At 43.0% G+C, this 17,659-nt stretch overlaps 1 protein-coding gene across 1 annotated transcript in view; it reads left to right on the top strand.

The window, feature by feature from the left end:
- The window catches only part of LOC106582623 (protein TMEPAI), an 87,346-nt gene that overhangs the window by 10,268 nt on the left and 59,419 nt on the right, over nt 1-17,659 (top strand). The gene's annotated exons all lie outside the window — the stretch shown is intronic.

Here is a 17,659-nt window from a genome sequence, read left to right as displayed (position 1 = left end):
GGAGGCCGGGTGCGCGGAGCAGGCACAGGGTATACTGGGCCGTGGAGGCGCACTGGAAGTCTGGAGCTTATGGCTGGCACAACCCGTCCTGGCTGGATACCCTCCATAGCCCAACAAGCGCGAGGCGTTGTGACAGGTCGCACAGGTTTGTGTTGGCGAACTGGGGTTACCGTGCTTAGAGCTGGCGCAGGATAACCTGGGCCGAGAAGACACACCGGAGACCAGGAACGCTGAGCAGGCATACTCCTTCCTGGCTCAATGCCAACTCTAGCACGGCACCTGTGAGGAGCTTGCACCGAGCGCACCAGGCTGTAGCTGCGCACTGGTGACACAGTGTGTATCTCAGCATAACATGGTGCTTGCTCGATCACTTGCCCCCCACAGTAAGCACGGGGAGTTGGCTAAGGTCTCCAACCTGACTCTGCCAATCTCTCCGTGTGCCCCCTCCCCCCCCCCCACAATTTTTGGGGGTCTGTCTCTCGCCCTTGCATCGTTGTTGGTACAGCGCCTCATAATGACGCCGCTCCGCTTTAGCTGCCTCAATCTCCTCCCTCGGACGACGATACTCCCCAGCCTGCCTCCAGGGTCTTTTTGCGTCCAGAATTTCCTCCCAGGTCCATTTCTGTTGCTCCTGGGCACGCTGCTTGGTCCTTTTGTGGTGGGTGATTCTGTCTCGGCTGTCGAAAGGATCGGACCAAAGTGCAGCGTGGTTGTAGTTCCACATTTGATTAAATCCATGAAACTTTGCAAAACATAAATGCCTGAATTTACAAAACAATAAACCGTTACGCAGAGAGAAACAAACACTACTCAAAAGATAATCACCCACAAAACTCAGGAAGAAAAACCCCTACTTAAATATGATATCCAATCAGAGGTAACGAGGACCAGCTGCCTCCAATTGGAGATCAACCCAAAAAACAACAACGTAGAAATAGAAAAACTAGAACTTAAACATAGAAATAGAAAAACACAAAACACCCCGTGTCACGCCCTGACCTACTCTACCATAGAAAATCACATCTTACTATGGTCAGGACGTGACACTCTGCTTGCACAGAATGCAAAAGAAGTGACACAATTTCCCTAGTTAATAAAAGAAATTCATGTTAGCAGGCAATATTATCTTATTGCAGGTTTAAAAATATATACAAGGCATTGATGTTTATGGTTAGGTACACATTGGTGCAACGACAGTGCTTTTTTCGCAAATGCGCTTTTTAAATCATCACCCGTTTGGCGAAGTAGGCTGTGATTTAATGGTAAATTAACAAGCAACGCATTGATTATATGCAACGCAGGACAAGCTAGATAAACTAGCAATATCATCAACCATTTTTAGTTAACTAGTGATTATGTTAAGATTGATTGTTTTTTATAAGATACGTTTAATGCTAGCTAGCACCATACCTTGGCTCCTTGCTGCACTCGCATAACAGGTAGTCAGCCTGCCACGCAGTCTCCTCGTGGAGTGCAATTAATTGGCCATTCCCATTAATCGGTCGACCTCTAGTATAAGCCACAGTAAATGCTGCTCTACAACCAACTAACTAACAGCAGTTTGGTGTTTACCTTGGAGGTGCAAAACCAACAGAGCAGTCTCGCCAACGCTAATGAGGCTTACAGACGTTATATCCACCTTAAATGCTCCCAAGGTTTAGAAACAAGGAAGGGCCTTTGGCAAGGGATGGTTGTCTCACTATTTTAAGGGAAATTAATTTCTCAATCAAGTGTAAACTTTAGATACCAAATATGATATGCTGTGGGTTCTGTCCATATTCTCGGCCTAAAGTTTGAAGAAATGATGGCTCCAGTGCAGTGAAGATAGGCATAATCATTTGTAGCTAAATAATAAAAAAAGAAAATAGACTTAGTATTGTGCCCTCTGTAATTCCATCTGCAGTTTGGACTTTTTTTTAAAGGCAAGGGCTTTTATTGTGAAAGGAGAATACACACACACACACACACACACACACACACACACACACACACACACGTACACACCTGTGAGCCAGGTTGGGAATCAGGCAGGCAAAATCATTATTCTGCAGCCTCACTTTGGAGATGGGCAGGAAAAAAGAAGGTGGGAACGTACCCAGCCACAGACCAAGGAATGCTCTTCTGTGTTCGACACCGTCCTCTGTCTCTTATTCCCTGACTTGGCAGGTCTTCAGTTGAGCAATGCACAGGAGCCCATATTCCCCCAAAGAGGTGTTTGTGCATTTTCTTATTTCTCCACTCTGTTTTGTTTGATAAGGACACTGGATCTCGGTTTTGGACTGTTTCATTCTGGAACCTATTTGGCCGGATCCGGTACATCTCGTGGCATGAAAAATATTTTTTTTTACTTTTTTTCAATGTAAAAATTATAATAAATGCGATTAAAGTTCATTCGTTAATTATCCTGCCCCAAAAAAACATAATGTAAAAAAGTAGATTTTCAGGCCGGGTCTGATATTCTAAGAGTTGATTCGGGTTGGGTCGGCCCGGATTTATGGTTTGCGCAACATTGTAACTAGGGATGCACCGATATTACATTTCTGGCCGATACCGATAACTGATACTTTCCTTGCTAGAAAACCACAGATACCGATATTTAAGATTTAAGCAGCATTTTAAGCATTCTAGTACAGTTAAATAGTTGAAACAAAGTGTCATATGTCCATTTGTTCAGTTAGGAACAGATTGTTTATTCAATAACTTGTAAATTAGAAAAATTACACATCCATGAATGTATTTTATCGCACAACAGACACATATTTTAGCTGCCCCGCATTACAAAGATGGTTAAGTTGTTGGTGGCTCTTCTTACTCTCCAATCTTGACAATATGGAGAAACTTAAATTCTTTGAAATAAATATTGGTTTAAACTAAAATGCAGTTAATCATTTTAGCTTTAACTGCTTGAAAAAATGACTGTCTCTCGGCTGTCATAAACTGCTATAAATGGCACAACAAACTTTTCAAATGTGCTCAAATGATTTGACTAGTAAAATGAGAGCAAATATACAACACATTTCATCTTTCATTTAGGAAAAAAACAAAAAACAAAAAACAACACAACTGCTTTGTTTTAAATTAAATGAAAATCTTGACCTATACCAGCCATGAATGAACAACAGAAAAGCCATTGTGCTTAGTAAACATTTGTCCAGTGACTCTAGATGGCTGGGTTACAATATGACTTCCCATTTACAATTTTAACATTTGGGGGAGGTTTTTCTTCACTAAGAGGACCTGCTCGGCTTTGTCACAAGAGAGTCAGTTTATTTTCCGTTTACAATGTGTGAAGCTGCACTGAAAAGGAGCTCACTGGCCACACTAGTACAGGGAGAACCAAGATACATCTTTAGCTAGGATGGGGAAATGGTGCTTGTTACTTCTTCAGTATCCAAGTGCATCTTCATTCCTAGGAATAGTAGGTTCTGTCAGGCATCCTAGTATCTGCAAATAATGGGAAAGGGGGGGTTAGTACATTTAATGGTTAAATTGGGCTACCATTAGATATTATGACTTCTCCTACACTTGTTGTTCTTTTTAAAATGGAAGAATACATTTTTTCCTTAAAACCTCTTATGGACAGACGTTCCGCTAGCGGAACGCCTCACCAATACCCAATGGTAGCGCCTGGCGCGAAATACGAAAAACCTTAAAAATGCTCTAATTTCAATTTCTCAAACATATGACTATTTTACACCATTTGAAAGATAAGACTCTCCTTTATCTAACCACATTGTCCGATAAAAAAAAAAAAAGGCTTTACAGCGAAAGCAAAACATTAGATTATGTCAGGAGAGTACCCAGACAGAAATAATCACACACCCATTTTTCAAGCTAGCATATATGTCACAAAAACCAAAACCACAGCTAAATGCAGCACTAACCTTTGATGATCTTCATCAGATGACACTCCTAGGACATTATGTTATACAATACATGCATGTTTTGTTCAATCAAGTTCATATTTATATCAAAAACAGCTTTTTACATTAGCATGTTTTGTTCAAACTTCCGGTGAATTTACTAAATTACTCACGATTAACGTTCACAAAATACATAACAATTATTTTAAGAATTATAGATACAGAACTCCTTTATGCAATCGCGGTGTCAGATTTTCGGTGAAAGCACATTTTGCAATATTTTGAGTAGATAGCCCGGCCATCACGGCTAGCTAATTTGACACCCACCAAGTTTGGCCCTCACCAAACTCAGATTTACTATAAGAAAAATTGGATTACCTTTGCTGTTCTTCATCAGAATGCACTCCCAGGACTTCTACTTCAACAACAAATGTTGTTTTGGTTCGAAATAATCAATAGTTATATCCAAATAGCTCCGTTTTGTTCGTGCGTTCAAGTCACTATCCGAAGGGTGATGCGCCGGCGCGTTTCGTGACAAAAAATTCCTAAATATTCCATTACCGTACTTCGAAGCATGTCAAACGCTGTTTAAAATACATTTTTATGCGATTTTTCTCTGAAAATAGCGATAATATTCCAACCGCGCGACGTTGTATTCGTTCAAACACTGAAAGAAAAAAATGGAGTCGTCTTGTGCACGCGCACCTCAGTGTCATTGTTCCCAGAAGGACCACTCACAAAAAACCCTGCTGTTTTTCGCCCAGAGACTGCAGAGCTCTCATTACACTTTCTGGCGCCTTCCTAGAGCCAATGAAAGCCTTAGAAAATGTCACGTTACAGCAGAGATGCTGTATTTTTGATAGAGATGCCCTAGAAGGACAAGAAATTGTCAGACAGGGCACTTCCTGTATAGAATCTTCTCAGGTTTTGGCCTGCCATATGAGTTCTGTTATACTCACAGACACCATTCAAACAGTTTTAGAAACTTTAGAGTGTTTTCTATCCAAATATACTAATTATATGCATATTGTAGTTTCTGGGCAGGAGTAGTAACCAGATTAAATCGGGTACGTTTTTTATCCGGCCGTGAAAATACTGCCCCCTATCCCAAACAGGTTAAGAAGCCAGTCAAAAGTAACATATAGTTACAAAGGCATTAAACAGGGTTTAATGATCATCAGAGTCATGTTCAGTGGGCATGAAACGTACGAAAACGCTCTGAAACGGAGAGTCGAAATGAGGAGGTACTATCTGAACATGTAGGACGGAGAAAGTAAGGGTGTTGCACCATCTCGTTTTAGAGCGTTTGTGACTGCTTATTGGAAACCATTTTTAATCAAACCCTAATTTCCATATCATATTCCAGGAGGCTAGATTGTTGACTCAAGTTGAAGGACTGTAACTTTGTGGAGTTTACTATTTGCTTATACCTTCAAATTTACTTCCTCCCCGGATCTTGTATGTACAGTAATTGCAGGGTAAGATTATTTTAGTCACTCCATAACCCTGACTGCACACCCATCCCAGCCACCTACCCACATATCCGTGGGTTAGCAAGCTAGTGGTATTGATGATCTCATCAATACCATTCACTTCCCAGTCATAGAGAAAACACAGGCCTCTGCCCTTTGAAGTCTTCACTCATCTGTTCTGACACACTAGCTAGCCAAGCAGCTTCCATTTGCATTGGAAATGAGGTGAAGTCACAAGACCTGGCAAAACCTCGCAGCAACACAAGAGGGGGAAAACTTCACAAAGGGAGTCCTGACTGCATACCTTACTCACTCACTTACTCCCTCGCCCTACTTATCAAGCCTATCCGGCTTCTTCTTCAACTCCCTTCAGCTCTCCCCTTACGGCTCTCTCTTTGGGTCCCATCGGGCACATGTGGGGACTTGCCTGTGAGGGATAAGGATGCATTGTAAGGCTTTACGAGCAAGCAGTTTGAGCTCCGAGATGTATGATGCTTTATATACCCCCCCATCCCGTCTGTTGTTATCAGTCTAGTCCCGGTAGGGCTCCCGAATGCGACCATTTAGTCGCATTTTGTGACCCTTTAACTTGGCTGTGCGAGTATCACATGGTGCGAGCTTCACATTCTACCTGGTCACCTTGATCAAAACGTCTATTTTTAGGGGGGATAAAACCATGAATTTATTAAACAGTAAAGTGCATTATCCTCATGATTCCTGTAATAAAAGTGTCTGGCCTGCCGCTGTGCCTGCCTGGCTGTTTCGCTGGGGCCAGCGGCTGTAATGAGCGAGCCTCTCACATGCTCTTTCCACCCTCATGTGCCCCTCGTGATTTTATAACATTTCAAAATGCAATTGCGGGAAAAAACACAACTTTGGAACCAACTAGTTGTCCATATTAAAGGGTCTCAGCTTTCTGTATGGATAATAGTTATTTCCCTAGGGGATAGGCACTAACATGCATGTCCTTTGTTGTCTGATTCTGGCCAGAGTGCCAGACTGGAGACTTTTTTGGGGGAGTTAACATTTATTTGGGTTATTCAGTTCTGGGAAAAGAGGGACAGATAGAAGAGAGAGGGGGTATCAGTGTGTGTATAATGTTTGTGTGTGCATGTGTTCGTGTCATTTTACATGTTTGTTTGTTTTGATTGTGTGTTTGTGAGAGTGCACGCACACACACGTCATGTATACAGTATACATGCTAGTAAGTGAGTGTGTGTGTGTGAGAGTGTGAACAAGTGTGTGTGTGTGCGCACACACATGTTCAACAGTAAGTGCACATCAAGCCCATACAGTCAAACCCTTCTAGCTCACACACATCACCTCTCTCCCTATGATGTACTGTGGAATACCTCCTGTATTTTGAGAATCATGCCACTGTGTTCCCCTTATCAACTCTCCCAACAGTCAATATCCGCAGTGTGAAACTTTGTGCTAAAGCTCTCCAATCGAGGTCTGCCTGGCAGCTTGCATGTCCAGTGTACAGTGGAGGTGTTGAGTGAGTGGGCACATGCCTAGATTCATATCGGTTCCATCTTGTTTAAGGAGCTTTAAATGGCCGTAAGTGGTTGCATGAAGCCAAGGCTGACGCAATTTGTGCAGTTGAGATGTATTTGTATTTATTAAGGATCCCCATTATCTGCTGCCAAGGCAGTCTTCCTGGGGTCCAGCAACATTAAGACAGTTATATACAATTACAAATATTCATTGACGTTACATTTCATAACACTTTTCACAACACATTAAGTGTGTTCCCTCAGGCCACTACTCTACTACCACATATCTACAATTCAAAATCCATGTGTACGTGTGTGTTTTATCGTGTGTATGCTCTATGTGGTAATGTGCGCCTCCCATAGTCTGTTCTTAACTTTGGGACTGTGAAGAGACCTCTGGTGGCATGTTTTACATTTACAAAATGTCTTGTGGAGTATGCATGGGTGTCTGAGCTCTGTGCTAGTAGTTTAAACAGACCTCTGGTGACATGTGTTGTGGAGTATGCATGGGTGTCTGAGCTGTGTGCTAGTAGTTTAAACAGACAACTCGGTGCATTCCGCATGTCAACACTTCTTACAAAAACAAGTATTGATGAAGTCAATCTCTCCTCCATTTTGAGCCAGGAGAGATTGACATGCATATCATTCATTGAAGCTCTCTGTGTACATTTAAGGGCCAGACGTGCTGCCCTGTTCTGAGACAGTTGTAGTTCTCCGAGGTCCCTCTTTGTGGCACCTGACCACACGACTGAACAGTATTCCAGGTGCGACAAAACTAGGGTCTGCAGGACCTGCGTTGTTGATAGTGTTGTTAAAAAGGCAGAGCAGAGCATTATTATGGACAGCCTTGGCTGGAATTGGGTCAGAGACCTTGTTTAATTGTGGGTGTGTGTGCGAGGATTGAGCTCAGCTGAGGGCAGCTGCAGCAAGCCTAGACGCTTGTCAGCCCTCAGGATTTGTGTGTGCCTGTGGGTGCGTTTGTGCACGCTGGAACCGGGTGTGTTGGAACAGGGTGGGGTGGGTTGGGGGGAGGGGGGCTGTTTGACCACATCATGTAAGGTTATTGTGTCTGGTTCTAAAAACACACTTTTGCACACACACACACCTTTCAAGCTCATCCTACTCCCATCTGGGAATTTTTATGACAAAAGCATTTTGGTACAGCACTGTATCAACCACGAAACACAGGTATTTCTCCGTTCTGCAAAAGATCCCAAACAAAAACACATTTTCTACTCTCACTCAGTCTCTCACTCACCATCCTCCGTTTTGTTTCTCTCTTTCCTTGCCACTCTGAACATTTTGTGCCTTTTTTGTGGCTGATGGATCCAGAACTGTTCCATCAACACTGTAACCACAACACTGAGAAGCACTGATTTGTGTGCTTCACCAGTTGCCTTTCTCTCTCCATTTTACACAGCCCACTCCACACCATAACAGCCCTACTTTCTCTATGAAATAGTTCTCTCTCTTCAAAACAACCAAACAGAAGAAGAGTGAGAAAGAAAGATCTCAACCTGCCCGGAGCAGAGACGGCACATTATTGTTCTGCTAGGGCCTCCATTTTACCATCTTCTTTTTTGGATTACTATATTTATATAGCAATACGCAAACCACATCACAGGCTTTTGCAATCTCACCCCGGCCAAGGAATCTAGGCTCTCTGCTTGCTGCACACAGCTGTTTTACAGGCCGCTCTGCTCTGTAATTCTGGCTTTATTTAGCCTGCCTGCACACACACAAACACTACGGAGAAGCTCGCCAACCTGTTTGGAAGAGATCCATAATATTAACAGAATGTTGCTCCTCTCTCTATATCCCCTGACCCCAGTGAGAGATAATGTAGCAGGCGTAAAATAAGTAGAGAAGGGGCAAGTAGAGATGCTGGACATAAGGCACTTTTTTTGAATGTCCCTCGACTCCTGCCCTGTCAACAGACATCCCCCCAAACAAAAAAACCTGACTCTCGGAGAATGAGTGTACAACTGGTAAATAGTGGCTGATTTTCAGTCAGGTGGCAAGCAAACGTTCCCTAGCTGGCTAGAAGGATGAAGTTAATAGATAACGTTAAACGGAGCCTGACCTCAACAGGAGCGTTGTCTGAAATTAACCTAGCTGTAGTCTTAACAAAAGAGGGTCATATACATTACCGTTCAAAAGTTTGGGGTCTCTTAGAAATTCCCTTGTTTTTTAAAGAAAATAAAAAAATTTGGTCCATTAAAACAACATCAAATTATTAAATAAATTTATAAAAAATGTATCAGAAATACAATGTAGATATTGTTAATGTTGTAAATGACTATTGTAGCTGGAAACGGCTGATTTCTTTATGGAATATCTACATAGGCGTACAGAGGCCCATTATCAGCAACCATCACTCCTGTGTTCCAATGGCACATTGTGTTAGCTAATCCAAGTTTATTATTTTAAAAGGCTAATTGATCATTAGAAAACCCTTTTACAATTATGTTAGAACTGGCCTTCTTTAGAACCAGAGTAGAACCCGCAAAACACCAGGCTCAACATCAACAGTGAAGAGTCGACTCTGGGATGCTGGCCATCTAGGCAGAGTTACAAAGAAAAAGCCATATCTCAGACTGGCCAATAAAAAGATAAGATTAAGATCGGCAAAAGAACACAGACCCTGGACAGAGCAACTCTGCCTAGAAGGCCAGCATCCCGGAGTCACCGCTTCACTGTTGACGTTGAGACTGGTGTTTTGCGGGTATTATTTAATAAAGCTGCTAGTTGAGGACTTGTGAGGCATATGTTTCTCAAACTAGACACTCTAGTGTACTTGTCCTCTTGCTCAGTTGTGCGCCGGGGCCTCCCACTCCTCTTTCTATTCTGGTTAGAGCCAGTTTGGCCTGTTCTGTGAATGGAGTAGTACACAGCGCTGTACCAGATCTTCAGTTTCTTGGCAATTTCTCGCATGGAATAGCCTTCATTTCTCAGAAAAAGAATAGACTGACGAGTTTCAGAAGAAAGTGCTTTGTTTCTGGCCATTGTGAGTCTGTAATCAAACCCACAAATGCTGATGCTCCAGATACTCAACTAGTCTAAAGAAAGACCATTTTATTGCTTCTTTAATGAGAACAACAGTTTTCAGCTGTGCTAACATAATTGCCAAATGGTTTTCTAATGATCAATTAACCTTTTTTAAATTATGAACTTGGATTAGCTAACACAACGTGCCATTGGATCACAGGAGTGATGTAGATATTCCATAAAAATAATTTCCATATACAATAGTCATTTACAACATTAACAATGTCTACACTGTATTTCTGACCAATTTGATGTTATTTTAATGTACAAAAAAATGGCTTTTCTTTCAAAAACAAGGACATTTCTAAGTGACCCCAAACTTTTGAATGGTAGTGTAAGTTCTCAACAAAATAACTTTGCTTTACAGAAAGTATTGAGACAGTGGTGTGGCAGACTGCAATGCAGGAGGCAAAGGATACACATAGAGAGGAAGCAAGCAGAGAGAGAGGTTAGTAATGCAGTGGTTCCCAAACTTGGGAACCCATGTGGTGCCCCCTGCAATTGAATGGGGTCCCCTGAGAGAATCTGTTATCTTAGCAAAAATATGAATAAGTCGTTTCTCTTTTAAATTGGTATGGAATATACAATTTTTGAGTCAACTAAGGTCCTTTTGCACTGTAAGAATTAATGTCATTATGTGTTGGAACAGCCTGCTGGACCTAATCTCATATATATACAGCTCTGATGTATTAAACTGCTTAAAAGAGAGTAGTGATACAGTGGTGAGGCAAGCTGCAATGCAGGAGGAGGCAGATGAGACAGAGAGAGGAAGCAGGGGAATATTGAAAGTTCGGAAGTGTTAGACCACCCAGGGGGCGAGATCTTTAGAAGTACTTACATTTCTATGTACTCACTCTGAAAGGCACATGACAAAAATTAGTTTGCACGGCTGAAGGATTAATAGACATCAATTAACTTTTTGTATATTCCCTTCATACCCGGATATTTTACCACATTTATTTAGTAGATCCTGGATCTCTGGAAGACGAGATAAGGGGTCAAGTAGCATGTCATCCGCATAAAGTGACACTTTATGCTCTAGGACCCTTCTTATTGCTATAGATAACTGCTCAATTGGGAAATAGCAGAGGGGACAGAAGACAACCCTGTCTTGTCTCACGTTAAAGTTGGAAATGTCTTCATATGAGAAAACTGCACATTTTTAAGGGTTGTTGAAAAATATATAAATTAAAAAATTCTACCTGATGAAATCATCATATTTTTACCACAGATCATAGAAACGCGCCGTCTTCACATGCAGACACTGCAGACAAGTGGCGGAATTGCCCTTTAAACTTTCGCAGGTTATCTGCCATTTTACACATCAAAACAAAAATGGCTATAGTGGCTAATGCCCCTGTCTCGAAGCTAGCACCAGTTAGCCGTGAGCCAGGTGCATCTCCCGTCTAGCAAACGAAATTACTGCAACTACAATTACCTCTTTCGCCATCTGGTATGGACCCTTTGTCGACACGGCGCCCTGCCGTACCACCACGACTGGTCCGCCGACTTAACTCCATCCGCTGTGCCCTCAACCGGCCTTCGCCAGACGTCGGAGCAGACGCTTCTACTTACCCCGGCCTGCTAACTTTAAACGCCGTGTCTCCCACGTGCTAGCGTAGTAACAACTACCCCGCGGCTTCCCTGTTCCATCTATTGCTGTTGACTGGACCCTATGATCACTTGGCTACATAGCTGATGCCTGCTGGACTGTTCATTAATCACGGTACTCCATTTTGTTTATTTTGTTTATCTGTGGGCCCCAGCCTCAAACTCAGGCCCTGTGTGTAGTTAACTGACCCTCTCTGCCCATTCATTGCCATTTTACCTGTTGTTGTTGTCGTAATTAATTAGCTGTTGTTGTCTTACCCATTGTTGCCTTAGCTAGCTCTCCCAATTAACACCTGTGATTGCTTTATACCTCACTTTATGTCTCTCTCAAATGTCAATATGCCTTGCACACTCAATATGCCTTGTTTAGGATAGTTATCATTGTTTTAGTTTACTGCGGAGCCCCTAGTCCCACTCAACATGCCTCAGATACCTCCTTTGTCCCACCTCCCACACATGTGATGACCTCACCCAGCATAACTAGCCCATCCAGAGATGCAACCTCTCTTCTCATCACTCGGTGCCTGGGTTTACCTCCACTGTACCCGCACCCCACCATACCCCTGTCTGTACATTATGCCTTGAATCTATTCTACCACACCTAGAAATCTGCTCCTTTTATTCTCTGTCCCCAACGCACTAGACGACCAGTTTTGATAGCCTTTAGGCATACCCTCATCCTACTCCTCGTCTGTTCCTCGGGTGCTGTGGAGGTCAACCCAGGCCCTGCGTGTCCCCAGGCACTTTCATTTGTTGACTTCTGTAACCGAAAAAGCCTTGGTTTCATGCATGTTAACATCAGAAGCCTCCTCCCTAAGTTTGTTTTACTCACTGCTTTAGCACACTTCACCAACCCTGATGTCCTTGCCATGTCTGAATTCTGGCTAAGGAAGGCCACCAAAAATTCTGAGATTTCCATCCCCAGCTGCAACATTTTCCATCAAGATAGAACTGCCAAAGGGGGAGGAGTTGCAATCTACTGCAGAGATAGCCTGCAAAGTTCTGTCATACTTTCCAGGTCTATGCCCAGTTCGAGCTTCTAATTTTAATAATTAATCTCTCCAGAAATAACTCTCTCACTGTTGCCGCCTGTTATAGACCCCGCTCAGCTCCCAGCTGTGCCCATGGACACCATATGTGACATGATTGCACCCCATCTATCTTCAGAGTTCGTTCTGTTAGGTGACCTAAACTGGGATATGCTTAACACCCCGGCAGTCCTACAATCTAAACTAGATGCCCTCAATCTCACAGAAATGATCAAGGAACCCAGCAGGTACAACCCTAAATCCGTAAACATGGGAACCCTCATAGATATTATCCTGACCAACTTGCCCTCCAAATAGACTTCTGCTGTTTTCAATCAGGACCTCAGCGATCACTGCCTCGTTGCCTGCATCCGCACGACCACCCCTCATCACTGTCAAACGCTCCCTAAAACACTTCTGTGAGCAGGCCTTTCTAATCGACCTGGCCCGGGTATCCTGGAAGGATATTGACTTCATCCCCTCAGTCAAGGATGCCTGGTCGTTCTTTAAAAGTAATTTCCTCACCATTTTAAATAAGCATGCCCCTTTCAAAAAATGTAGAACTAAGAACAGATATAGCCCTTGGTTCACTCCAGACCTGACTGCCCTCGACCAGCACAAAAACATCCTGTGGCTGACTGCACTAGCATTGAGTAGTCCCCGCGATATGCAACTTTTCAGGGAAATCAGGAACCAATACACGCAGTCAGTCAGGAAAGCAAAGGCTAGCTTTTTTAAACAGAAATTTGCGTCCTGTAGCTCTAACACCAAAATGTTTTGTGACACTGTAAAGTCCATGGAGAATAAGAGCACCTCCTCCCATGTGCCCACGGCACTGAGGCTAGGTCACCACTGATAAATCCACGATAATCGAGAATTTCAATAAGCCTTTCTCTACAGCTGGCCATGCTTTATTCCTGGCTACCCCAACCCCGGTCAACAGCTCCGCACCCCCCGCAGCTACTTGCCCAATCCTCCCCAGCTTCTCCTTCACCCAAATCCAGATAGCAGATGTTCTGAAAGAGCTGCAAAACCTGGACCCGTACAAATCAGCTGGGCTAGACAATCTGGACCCTCTCTTTCTAAAATTATCCACCGCCATTGTTGCAACCCCTATTACCAGTCTGTTCAAGCTCTCTTTCTTATCGTCCGAGATCCCTAAAGATTGGAAAGCTGCCGCGGTCATCCCCCTTTTCAAAGGGGGTGACACTCTAGACCCAAACTTTTATAGACCTATATCCATCCTGCCCTGCCTTTCTAAAGTCTTCAAAAGCCAATTTAATAAACAGATCACTGACCATTTTGAATCCCACCGTACCTTCTCCGCTGTGCAATCCGGTTTCCGAGCTGGTCACGGGTGCACCTCAGCCACGCTCAAGGTACTAAACGATATCATAACCGCCATCGATAAAAGACAGTACTGTGCAGCCGTCTTCATCGACCTGGCCAAGGCTTTCGACTCTGTCAATCACCGTATCCTTATCGGCAGACTCAACAGCCTTGGTTTCTCAAATGACTGCCTCGCCTGGTTCCCCAACTACTTCTCAGACAGAGTTCACTGTGTCGAATCGGAGGGCCTGTTGTCCGGACCTCTGGCAGTCTCTATGGGGGTGCCACAGGGCTCAATTCTCAGGCCGATTCTTTTCTCTGTATATATCAACGATGTCTCTCTTGCTGCTGGTGATTCCCTGATCCATCTCTACGCAGATGACACCATTCTGTATACATCTGGCCCTTCTTTGGACGCTGTGATAACCTCTATGGGCTTGCGTCCCACCTACTCAACAGCCAGTTGAATCCTGTGGCGCGTTATTCAAATCCTTAGATATGCTATTACTTCAATTTTTAAAAAATATGACTATTTTACACCATTTTAAAGATAAGACTCTCGTTAATCTAACCACACTGTCCGATTTCAAAAAGGCTTTACAACGAAAGCAAAACATTAGATTATGTCAGCAGAGTACCGAGCCAGAAATAATCAGACACCCATTTTTCAAGCTAGCATATAATGTCACCAAAACCCAGAAGACAGCTAAATGCAGCACTCACCTTTGATGATCTTCATCAGATGACAACCCTAGGACATTATGTTATACAATACATGCATGTTTTGTTCAATCAAGTTCATATTTATATCAAAAACCAGCTTTTTACATTAGCATGTGACGTTCAGAACTAGCATACCCCCCGCAAACTTACGGGGAATTCGCTAACATTTTACTAAATTACTCACGATAAACGTTCACAAAAAGCATAACAATTATTTTAAGAATTATAGATACAGACCTCCTCTATGCACTCGATATGTCCGATTTTAAAATAGCTTTTTGGTGAAAGCACATTTTGCAATATTCTAAGTACATAGCCCAGGCATCACGGGCTCGCTATTTAGACACCCGGCAAGTTTAGCACTCACCATAATCATATTTACTATTATAAAAGTTTGATTAGCTTTTGTTGTCTTCGTCAGAATGCACACCCAGGACTGCTACTTCAATAACAAATGTTGGTTTGGTCCAAAATAATCCATCGTTATATCCGAATAGCGGCGTTTTGTTCGTGCGTTCCAGACACTCTCCGAAATAGTAAAGAAGTGTCACGCGCATGGCGCAATTCGTGACAATAAAATTCTAAATATTCCATTACCGTACTTCGAAGCATGTCAACCGCTGTTTAAAATCAATTTTTACGACATTTTTCTCGTAGAAAAGCGATAATATTCCGACAGGGAATCTCCTTTTCGGCAAACAGAGGAAAAAATCCCAAAGGCGGGGGCGGTCGGGGTCACGCGCATAAGCCCAGTGTCCCTTGATCGGCCACTTGAGAAAGGCGATAATGTGTTTCAGCCTGGGGCTGGAATGACGACATTCTGTTTTTTCCCGGGCTCTGAGCGCCTATGGACGACGTGGGAAGTGTCACGTTAGAGCAGAGATCCTTAGTAAATGATAGAGATGGAAAAGAAGTTCAAGAAATGGTCAGACAGGCCACTTCCTGTAAAGGAATCTCTCAGGTTTTGACCTGCCATTTGAGTTCTGTTATACTCACAGACACCATTCAAACAGTTTTAGAAACTTTAGGGTGTTTTCTATCCATATATAATAAGTATATGCATATTCTAGTTACTGGGTAGGATTAGTAACCAGATTAAATCGGGTACGTTTTTTTATCCAGCCGTGAAAATACTGCCTCCTTGCCCCAACAGGTTAAACATCTCCAATCCAAAATGAAATCTAGAATCGGCTTCCTATTTCACAACAAAGCCTCTTCACTCACGCCGCCAAACATACTCTCGTAAAACTGACTATCCTACCGATCCTCGACTTTGGCGATCTAATTTACAAAATAGCTTCGAATACTCTACTCAACAAACTGGATGCAGTCTATTACAGTGCCATCCGTTTTGTCACCAAAGCCCCTTATACTACCCACCACTGCGACCTGTATGCTCTAGTCAGCTGGCCCTCGCTACATATTCATTGCCAGACTCACTGGCTCCAGGTCATCTATAAGTCTATGCTAGGTAAAGCTCCGCCTTATCTCAGCTCACTGGTCACGATATCAACACCCACCCGTACGCAGCATGCTCTCCAGCAAGTATGTCTCACTGGTCATCCCCAAAGCCAACTCCTCCTTTGGCCGCCTTTCCTTCCAGTTCTCTGCTGCCAATGACTGGAACAAATTGCAAAAATCGCTGAAACTGGAGACTTATATTTCCCTCACTAACTTTAAACATATCTGAGCAGCTAATCGATCTCTGCAGCTGTATATAGCCCATCTGTAAATAACCAACCCAATCTACCTACCTCATCCCCATATTGTTTTTCTTTACTTTTCTGCTCATTTGCACACCAGTATTTCTACTTGCACGTCATAATCTGCTCATCTATGACTCCAGGTTTGCTATGGCCTATTTATTGCCTTACCTCCTCACGCCATTTGCACACACTGAATATAGACTTTCTTTTTTTCTATTGTGTTATTGACTGTACGCTTGTTTATTCCATGTGTAACTCTGTGTTGTTGTTTGTGTCGCACTGCTTTGCTTTATCTTGGCCAGGTTGCAGTTGTAAATGAGAACTTGTTCTCAACTAGCTTACCTGGTTAACCTGTTATGGATAGGGGGCAGTATTGACACGGCTGGATAAAAAACATACCCGATTTAATCTGGTTACCACTCCTACCCAGTAACTAGAATATGCATATACTTATTACATATGGATAGAAAACACCCTAAATTTTCTAAAACTGTTTGAATGGTGTCTGTGAGTATAACAGAACTCATTTGGCAGGCCAAAACCTGAGAAGATTCCTTACAGGAAGTGCCCTCTCTGACCATTCCTTGGCCTTCTACACTCTCTTTATTGAAAACTGAGGATCTCTGCTGTAACGTGACACTTCCTACGGCTCCCATAGGCTCCCAGAAGGCGGCAGAACGGTGAATGATGCCTTTGCAGGCCCAGGCTGAAAAACAGTAACGCATTTGGATAGTGGTCGATCTGAGAACAATGAGACTGGGGCGCGTGCACGAGGAGACTCCATGTTTTTATTTTTTCGTCTTTCAACGAAAACAGGGTTTCCCGGTCAGAATATTATCGCTTTTTTACAAGAAAAAATGAATTTTACAGTAGCCTAGACGAAAGATATGGCTCTGGACAACGTGATATGTCGGGAGTAGGCCTAGGCTACTAATTGATTGCGAGGGAAGAGCAAAATAATAACAACGCTAATTGTAGTCTAACCAATACCCAAACGGAGATTCAGTGAAAAGAAAAATCTGTTTATCCTGTTAGGGCTAGGGGGCAGCATTGACACGGCTGGATAAAAAACATACCCGATTTAATCTGGTTACCACTCCTACTCAGTAACTAGAATATGCATATACTTATTACATATGGATAGAAAACACCCTAAATTTTCTAAAACTGTTTGAATGGTGTCTGTGAGTATAACAGAACTCAAATGGCAGGTCAAAACCTGAGAGATTCCTTTACAGGAAGTGGCCTGTCTGACCATTTCTGGAACTTCTTTGCCATCTCTATCATTTACTAAGGATCTCTGCTCTAACGTGACACTTCCCACGTCGTCCATAGGCTCTCAGAGCCCGGGAAAAAAGAGAATGTCGTCATTCCAGCCCCAGG

Source organism: Salmo salar, chromosome ssa22, assembly GCF_905237065.1.
Source record: "Salmo salar chromosome ssa22, Ssal_v3.1, whole genome shotgun sequence".
NCBI lineage: Eukaryota > Metazoa > Chordata > Actinopteri > Salmoniformes > Salmonidae > Salmo > Salmo salar.
This window is presented reverse-complemented; position numbering and strand designations above follow the sequence as displayed.